General features: G+C 43.8%; 1 long non-coding RNA gene across 1 annotated transcript in view; it reads right to left on the bottom strand.

Moving 5' to 3' along the window:
• LOC308289842 overlaps positions 1-8,577 on the bottom strand; it is a 10,894-nt gene extending 2,317 nt beyond the window's left edge. The window contains exons 1-2 of the long non-coding RNA XR_013962269.1: positions 8,530-8,577; positions 8,272-8,353 (exon numbers count right to left, since the gene is read on the bottom strand). This is a non-coding gene — a long non-coding RNA (uncharacterized lncRNA). The remainder of the gene's footprint in view (positions 1-8,271; positions 8,354-8,529) is intronic.
• Positions 8,578-9,647: the final 1,070 nt, after the last annotated feature.

Raw genomic sequence — 9,647 nt, 5'->3', positions numbered from 1 at the left:
AATATATATATATATTTATAGTTATCGTTATAGTTGAACTTGTCAACTTACCATGCTTATGAGACAGACCTCAGAGAGAGAGCCAGAGTAAGAGTCAAAGAGAGAGTCAGTGTCAGAGAGCCAGAGTGTCAGAGAATCTGAGAGAAAGTGTCAGTATGTCAGAGTGAGACGTGGCACGCTCACCAGAGCTGTCATTCAACAGGAAATCACCTGATTTATACTTGGTTGCATGCTGGTGTTAATTTAACTGATGATTTTGCTCTGTGGTGTTGAATATCCCAATCGTTCTCAAACTTTGACATTTGAAGGTCTCCCCTTAACTTTGACAGAAATGGTACCATTGGTTCCATTTGTACACTGTCAGAGTTATAGACTTGTAAGGTTCAATTTGCATAGCATACAAGAGTAGGCCCTATAGGGTAGGCTACCTGAGGTTAAGCATAAGGAGCGAAAGTGACCCACATGATGCAGACATAAAGCCAATAGTGTGGCAGCCATTTGTGTGAATCCATATTGCCCTATAGTGACATGTGTCAATCAAAATCAGCACCAATAGGCTATACACTGACCGACAGAGAGAGACAGAGAGAGAGAGAGAGAGAGAGAGAGAGAGAGAGAGAGAGAGAGAGAGAGAGAGAGAGAGGCTGTTGACTGAAACATGGAATAGAAAAGACATCACACCGCTGTGAGGTCTGCAAGAGACACTGGGATGGAAGACCAGAGCTGAAAACTGAAATAGCATTTGGCGCAGTGTGACTAAGACTTTAATTGCAGAGGGACTGGGAGGTGACCCATTGTGTGTGTGTGTGTGTGTGTGTGTGTGCGTGCGTGCGTGCGTGCGTGGGTGTGCGTGCGTGCGTGCGTACGTGCGTGCGTGTGTGAATTTGCGTGTGTGCACCATTCAAAGCTACTGCTGACCAGCCAACTCTGAGAAAATGACTCTAGCTTCATGACTATATTCTCAGTGATCTACCTGTCAGTCATTCAAAAGTGTGCGTGCATGTATGTGTGTGTGTGTGCGTGCGTGCGTGCGTGCGCGTGTGTGTGCGTGTGTGTGTGTGTGTGTGCGCGCGCTGTGCGCGGGTGGTGCGTGCACTTGTGCTTATGTGTGTGTGTGCATGAGCATGTAAAACCATACTTTGTGTGTAAGAAGACCAAGGAATCGGTGTACTGTATGTTATCCCCACGGGTACACTGAACAGTGTTACTTTGAACAGACGTTTGTGTTAAACAACACACATTCCTAGCTCTGCGCTCTCTCTCTCTCTTTCTCTCTCTCTCTCTCCATATTCTAAACATTCTGCTGCTTTCTGTCTCCGCATCTCATACAATCATTATATTTCTCATGTAATTAGCACCCAGAGGGAAGGTTTCTCGTTAGTTCTCCTCTCCTATATCGCTTCATGTGTGTTCCTTTCTTCTTTGTGGCACTGAGCTCCTATAGAGTTACTCACACAGAAGTTCAATAGTGTTCTTTATTGTATCTTGGTGTGTGAGCCTGTGGGTGTGTGTGTGTGTGTGTGTGTGTGTGTGTGTGTGTGTGTGTGTGTGTGTGTGTGCGTGTGTGCGTGCGTGCGTGCGTGCGTGCGTGCGTGCGTGCGTGCGTGCGTGCGTGCGTGCGTGCGTGCGTGCGTGCGTGTAGGTGTGAGCTTTGGGACTTATGCGGAGGCTGTGATAAATCCTGTTGGACAATAATTATCCCTGATTACAGCAACAAACATGTTGCTAATAGGTATTAGTTGAAAGACGGAGGGAAATTAGTGTGGATTGTACAGGTGGAATGTCAGAAATGTGCATTTTTCTCATGTGGCACAAATTGTTCTGGTATATTTATAATAATTCACTTGGAGAACGTAATGTTCCCTGTGAGTAGAAGAATTTCAAGCTGACCCCTGCCTCTACAATCTCTCTCTGCCCACGGTTTCTCTACACTGATCTGAAATAAAGAAAAAATAAATATGTTCACTTATGTTCAACTATCTTCATTTGTGTTTGCCGGCTCAACCTACAGTAACTCTAGCCTTAACCTATATGCACAACCTAACCATATCTAAGTAGTAGTAGTAGCCTTGGGCAGTGGGTCCCAAAGGTTCCTTTAGGGGGTTCCAGGGCGTGCCCAGCAAATGGTGTTAATACATCATCAAAATCCTTTTAACCACTTCCATCACTCCATTTGCACTTATACATTGGATATGCAAAATTAGATATACAAATTAGATGTACGAACTCACAGCGCATCACTTCGTGCCACACTGCCAGCTTGTACATCTGCTATCTTTGCCATGCTTGAAGGTTTTTGAATCATTTAGAAACACAAATCTTCTCTTCTGGGGGTTCCTGACACACAAAGAAATCCAATGGAAATTATGTATTATAATTATATATCAATTTGTGGGTCCTTGACACTAAAAAGTTTGAGAAATACTGGCCTTGGGAACCAAGTGTTCAGTAGCCTATCTCCTGTTTCTGTAGTGTGAGGTGATCATGTGACTACGAGTACACCCCCCAGGCATGATGTCTACAGAACTACACACCTGATGCAGTACAGTATGTTACAGGGACTCACGCCCAATACAAACCCTTGAAGCTGAGTGCCAAGCAGGGAGGCATTGCATCCCATCTTTATAGTGTTTGGTATGACCCGGCCGGGGGATTTAACCCTGACCTCCCAATCTCAGGGCGGTCCACTGAGCTGGATAACAACAATCTAACCCTAACCACCTGGTGTTCCTATTTTGGACAGTGCAATATAAAGATAGACAGACATTTTCACAGTTTTCAAAAATGTCTTGCTGCATATGCCACCATTGTACGACAAAGTTTAAATTATGGCTTAAGTGGTTAACCTAAGATTAACCAAGCCTAAGCTAACCACAACCTGACACTAACCGTTACCTCAAATGTTCCCTTACTTAAAACAAGCCTAACCCTAACTCCTCACCCTCAATACCTAATCATAACCATAACACCAAACTGAATCTTTCCATACATGTAGGGTACAAACTCTATAAATATTGTAATCATGAAAATTACTCCTTTCCTCACAGGGACCAGAACAATGTCCCCTTTTGTTTTATCCTTGGGGATCTCCCCACAAAGATAGTGAAACATGCCACACGCACGCACGCACGCACGCAGGCATGCATGCACGCACATACGCACAAAGTCCCAGTTTCTTTCCCACAGTCACACGCTACTTTGCTGTCAGCTCTCTGAGAGGAAGTGATGCTATCACTGTTTCCTGTTGGAATGTCCAGCTTGCTGTCTTCCCTGGTGTATATATTATATGTATATATGCATGAGCCTGTACATGCGTGGGTGTGTATAACATGTTTTACTGTCTTTGTGGGGAGGATAGTAAAACCCCATGAGGATGAAAAAAAAGAAATTGGGGACAATTCTGGTCCCCATGAGGAAAGAGACTTTTTTTATGATTAAAAACATTTGTAGAGTTAGCGCTATATATGATTATGAAAAGATTACGATTCTAGATTCAAACATCATGCAGAAGTCTGTATGACACTGTCTTTTTGTGGCTCTTTATAATGATATGCTTTTGCATGCTGCCTCGCCACCCACCCACCTACACATAGGCTATGCTGTGAGCTTGTTGATCTGCTATTTTCGGTGTGCAACACCGGCGTGCAATTAAATCTAAATCAGGCATAATTCCAACCCCAAACCCTAAACCAACCTCTAAACGTCTAATCCTGCCCCCCACCAGAATCTGTTCCTAATTGTGTAAGTCTAACTCTAAAAGCTTTTTTTAACCATAAAACACAGAGCACACAGGCAGAGAGGATGGATTAAGGCATGGAGGATTGCACAGACTTCTGATGTGATGATGTGCAGACCTGGCATTCCTGAGGAAATGAACAGCAGCCCCGGCCGTCATGTGTGACACCAGGACATACGCTCTGTCTATTCTTCATCATCTTATCTCTTTCCAAATCCCAAGATTCCAAGGAATGGTGTACTTACACTTTCAGCATGCAGACTAACCTGCTGTACCCACTTTTAGAGGAAGGTTTGCATGCACATACAGTACTGGCAATGAGAGTCCAGTATGTTATTTATTTTTCTGACTACACCATTGTTCTGTGTGATTGATTGATAGCCCTTGTGGTGTTAACCACTTCCAACCTGGTTTACCTATTTTGGGCATGCCATTTCCCAAATCTTACATTGGACTGATTGACTATTTTCACTGTTTGTTGCACGACAAAGTGGCCTATATATGGCGGTTAATATTTTGTTATTTATTACATGAAATATAAATCTTTGTTATGGGAATGTATAGATATTTTTTGCCAGTGAGTTCAGTGACTTCCTGTTGATGATCCTTCACAGTAAAGTCTTTAAGCTCATTTAACACAGAAGAGTGTACAATCGGGTCCATTTGGTTGCATTTGTACACTCTTCTGAGTTAACACTGAGGATTTGACTCTGTTCGCTACTCTATTGAAACACACCAGTACCTCCACTTCACTGTTACCTTTTCTGCTTTTCAACTGCTTTCAAACTGACATTCCTAATCTATTTGAAGCAAATCCTTCAAACCTTTCAATTTCTTTCCAAAACCTTTCAAAAAACGTGTGTATTGATTGGCATGTAGAGAGGATGCGGCTTTGGCCACTGACACGGGGGGCTAACAGAGACACCTCGGCCGATTCAGTGGGCGATGGCAGATTTCAGTTTGTAATTAAGTGGTTCGTTAAGCAGCTTTGAGAAGAGTAATTAGTTGACTTGATGGGTGCAGTGAGGCGGAGGGGGGTCATAAGGGCGGGTGGGGTTTCAGGATGACTTGGCTGCAACCACAGTTGGAGACAAGATAAAAGCAGGCCACCTTTTATCTGATGGTGAGGCTGAGGCAGGACTGTCTTTATGAAAAACTACTCACAACTTCAACTTTTTCCCCCTCTGCTTTGCATTGTTATGCTTCATTTCTGACATAGGTGAGTGTAGAGAGAGACAGTACAACAAGGTGAAAGAGGACAGGCATGCAATCAGTTTGATTTTGAACTCAAGTTCACAAGGAATACATAGCCAGTGCACTAACTGTCTGAGCCACCAGGCACCCCAATAATGGTCAACAGTCTAACACGTCTGTTGATGTGCCCTCTACTGGTCACAAGTCAAATATGCTAGTTCGTTTTTTGCAAACATCCAGCATACAGTATACTCAACTGAATTATCTGCCAGATCCAGAGAAAGAATTGCCATAGCCGGTACAGTATGAATCATTATCTGGGTAGCTTTGGGAAGGGACCTAATTTGATAGGTCTGAAACTGCTGTGAATCATTGCTAACAAACTCAGCCAATAAATGTAGTCAGCCATCACCTCTTTCTTTGATCTACACTAACTCGTTTTGTTCTCGCTCTTATCTCTAAACCCCCACTCCTGTGTTGTGCCTTCATGCCACATCTATTGCAGCATGGCACATATTATGACATCATCACTTTGGGGCATCCAGCCAATGGGAAACCACAGGGGGGATGTGAAACACGGGTCACTGCACTGATGTCAGCCAATCAGAAGAAGGCAGGGGGCCTGTAACCATAGCAATGAGCCTGGGTTCAAATATGCGTATGTGTGGCAGATGCCCCCTGTGTGGGTTCCATATGCACTCACATAGACGTAACTGAATGCATCATATAATGTGGGTGACTGAAGTATGCATGAAGACAGGACATTTTAACACACTGTTTAGAACAGCGGTTCTCAACCTTTTTAATTTCAAGGACCCCCCCGTTTGATGCATTAGGCCATGGACCCCCATTTGATATAATAGTTTAATCTCTGGGACTGCAATCTACACTGCAAAATCCTCTGTGTTTAATTTATTTAATTCAACTCAATTTAACTAAAGTGTACAAATGGAACCAAATCGACCTGGGTCCATTTGGTTTCATTTGTACACTTTTCCGGGTTACAGGCCCGCAAGGGTCCCCCTGGTGGTCCTCAGACCTTATGCTGAGAACCAGTGAACTACAGTAGGAGAAGGTCGACCCACTCAGCCCTGAACATACCCAGCAAGCACGTCAGGACCTGGACCATTCAGTGACGTCTTGATTGGGGCCCACACACAGCCCATATGGGGATGATCTTGACGTCATTACCAGGACGTCATATGGACTTTTTTGTTTGACAGGATTATTGTTATTGTTTGTAATGTTAGTTGAAATATGAGCATATAAGGTATGAGGTCGCATATCACCCAGGTGTCTTACTAGTATTCTGGGACATATCTAACTAATTATGATATTTATCTGGCCTAGAATATCACCTGATTTCAACCAACATAAATCCTGTCAAACAAAAAAGTCCATATGACGTCCTGGTAATGACGTCAAGATCTTCGGCAGAGGTTTGGTGCAGAGGGGAAAAAGAGCAGACTAAGTACAGAGTGAAAGGTCAAGTTTATTTGCGACCGTAGGTCGCAGTTACTTTCACTCCTATACTATCCAAACCTCCACCGGCTGTCAGTCCGTCAGTCAGTCCGTCCGTCACGTCACTCGTCACACGTCACACTTTTGCTCTGCTCATATCTCCGCAACCGTTGGGGGTCCCCTGGGGGACCCCCAGGTGTAAAAAATCACACCCGTGTGAACTGAGCGGTGGTTTACCCACCTCATAGATCATGTGTACCGATTTTTGTGACATTTGAAGAAAATATGTAGGAAAAGGAGCAAAAAGTGTGTTTTGGAGAAAATTCAAGATGGTGGAAAATCTATCCTGGCGCAAATGGGCGTGGCCTATATGGGGAGATGCGTCTTGACCCAAGGAATCCAGGGAAAAAAGAATTTTAATTTTCCGATCTACGGTTAAAGAGTTACGGGGCAAAACGTAAAGTGGGCCGTTATAGCGCCACCATGAGGCCGAGTGATGTAATTATTTTTCGATTCATTCTTAAAATCATTATGAATCTCCTCTCCGAGGTTTGAAACTGTAGCTCCTATGGTTTACGAGAGAAAAATACTTGAAAGTGATTTCTTGCATTGTCCCATTATAAGTCAATGGGGACAATTAAGCGTCGTTTTTTGCCGATTACGTCGGCATGGTAAGGCGGATCGGAACGAAAGGTAATAGAACACCATTCCCGGCCGAGCTGCACATTTTGATGTATATATTGCGCGAGTGGCGTAAATGGTGCGGCACTAGTTACGCGCCGAAATTTAGGCTACATACAGACAGACAGACAGACAGACACGGACGGAGACCCACACACACGGCCACGTATAGGAGCGTTGTGACCACCGCTCAAAAATGACCACATTTGCACATTTGCAAATGTGCAAATGTGCAACAGGGCTGCTCACGGGGAATTCCCGGGGACCACCGACTCCTGGTGCTCCAGAACGGATGCATAAGTGGTGACGCCCCCAGTGGAGGACCCCCTCCACTGCAGCTCACATAAAATGCCGTAACTCGGGCTAGGAGCGTCCGGGAGAGCCGGGGCCGGTACCTTTTTGTCCGCCAAGGCGGCGCGGAGACCCCACCCCTCATTTCTCACATGGCCCTCTTCTAGTGCCACCATGAGGCCGATTCTTGCAAAACACATTTTTGGACACTGCTCCTACAATTTTTGCCCTAAAATCACGCAAATCGGTAAACAGTATGTCTACACTCATTTCATCAACTTGGATCTGTCCCATATTGCGCCACCTTCAGGCCGATTTTTAAAACACATTTTTGGCCACAGCTCCTACAATCTTTGCCCTAAAATCACGCAAATCGCTACACAGTTTGTATGCACTCATCTCATCAACATCAATCTGTCCCATATAGCGCCACCTTCAGGCCGATTTTTAAAAACACATTTTTGGACACTGCTCCGACAGATTTTGCCCTAAAATCACGCAAATCGCACAGTATCTCTACAGTCATGTAATCAAAACGCATCTGTCCCATCTAACGCCACCATCAGGAAGATTTTGGCAAAACAAATTTTTGCCCTATTTGTGGAGATAAGCGACTTACTGGTAAGTATTGACGGCTCAAGTGTTTAAATATCTGAAAACACAAATTGACATGAATCCAAAATACACTGATGATTGTGCTGTCAAACAATTAAACTATGGAATCTCTGAAAAGGTTGTGGGGTTCCTGCTTCATCTCTTTCTCAACTAAGGGCTCCTTGGCCTGAACACGTTGAAGACCCCTGGTTTAGATGGTTAACTTAACACGGAGGATGTTACTGTGCATGCATCAACTGTGGATAGTTTCAGACACTAGATAGACAATAGAAAGTGGCGCAACATTTTTGTACCTTTGTCAATTACAGCTCCACACAGTGCTATGGTAATGATAGGGCAGAGAGAGCAGGGCTGCGGATGAGGAGAAGAGGGTGGCTGGAGGCAAGGACAAGAAGCACAACATGCTATTGAGTTGGAGAAGTACAGAGAACAGTCACTGAGTCATAGGCATGATGGCGAGAAAGAGTGTTGGAAAGGTCAACGTGTTCAGAGGGTTCTTTTCAAATGCCAGCAGAAAAGAGGAACTTATGGAGCGTACATTGCAGCCTTACCTTTGATAACTGAAGAGGTGATTACCTCAGATTGTTGTTGAGTCACACTGCAGAGAGAGAAAGGGGGGGTGAGAGAGAGAGAAACTGACTATAATTAACAAGGAATACAATTCTGTTATATACAGACAGTATATATATATATATGGTTTTATTGATAGGACAGACAGACAGAAATGGGGGTGAGAGATGGGGAGAGACGCGCAGCAAAGGTCGTCAGGAACGGGATTCGAACCCGCGACATGTTGTCAGGCATCAGAACCTATGTGGTATGCACCTGGACCATAAGGCCAGCAGGCACCCCAGTATTATATAATCATAACAGATCATTACACTGGGCTTGAGAATGTATCCATGTCCAGATTTTTCTAATATTTATAGTTGTTTTATTTGTATTGTAACATTATATTCTTTTTGACATATTTCAAGCTTGCCCAACTTAAAGACAGCCAAAGTCTAAACGCGGTCATCCCTTTATGTTCCCCAAAAAACTAAAGAGAATGTATCCATGTTACATGTATGTAGAGTGTGTCCACAAGGCCAGGCAATTTCTGTCCATTCGTTTAAATAAAACCGTAGGACTTGATGTCATCTCCTCCCTCTCCATTGACACATTTTTATTGTCCTGTCATTGCCATGGTGAGGAATCATCTGACCCCTGCATTCCTGACCCCTGTCGTTTGACTCTATACGCACAGTTGTTAACGCCATTGTTTGTTAATGAATTCTCTGCATTGTAGCGCTACACACCTCTTTGCTCAGCGCTCAGACAAACAAATGTCATCTGAGCTGGGACACCTCTATATGCCTTCCTTCACTTCATGCTTTCTTTGTCTTTACCTCTGAGAGTTTCTACATCTACAGCATGTCTTTCGAGAAGAAGCATATTCTGTCTTATCTTATGTAGGCCAATACTGTATTATGTGTATTTCATGTCTTTTTGATATATGACTTTGCTTCCGTTGTTTCTTTCACTTTTCTTTACCCATACAAAAGGATTGTTACCCACTTGTAAACTTGTGATTTGACAATAAAGTTGACATTGAAGTTCAATTGTAAACACACAAATGCAGCTCTAGCAAGACTAGACCAGTTATTCTCAAACTAGAGTCTGTAGGCTG

The sequence above is a fragment of the Nannobrachium achirus genome (assembly GCF_963921795.1).
Source record: "Nannobrachium achirus genome assembly, chromosome: 8".
Lineage (NCBI taxonomy): Eukaryota > Metazoa > Chordata > Actinopteri > Myctophiformes > Myctophidae > Nannobrachium > Nannobrachium achirus.
The sequence above is the reverse complement of the archived record's forward strand: the minus strand, read 5'-3'. Positions and strand labels throughout refer to the sequence as shown.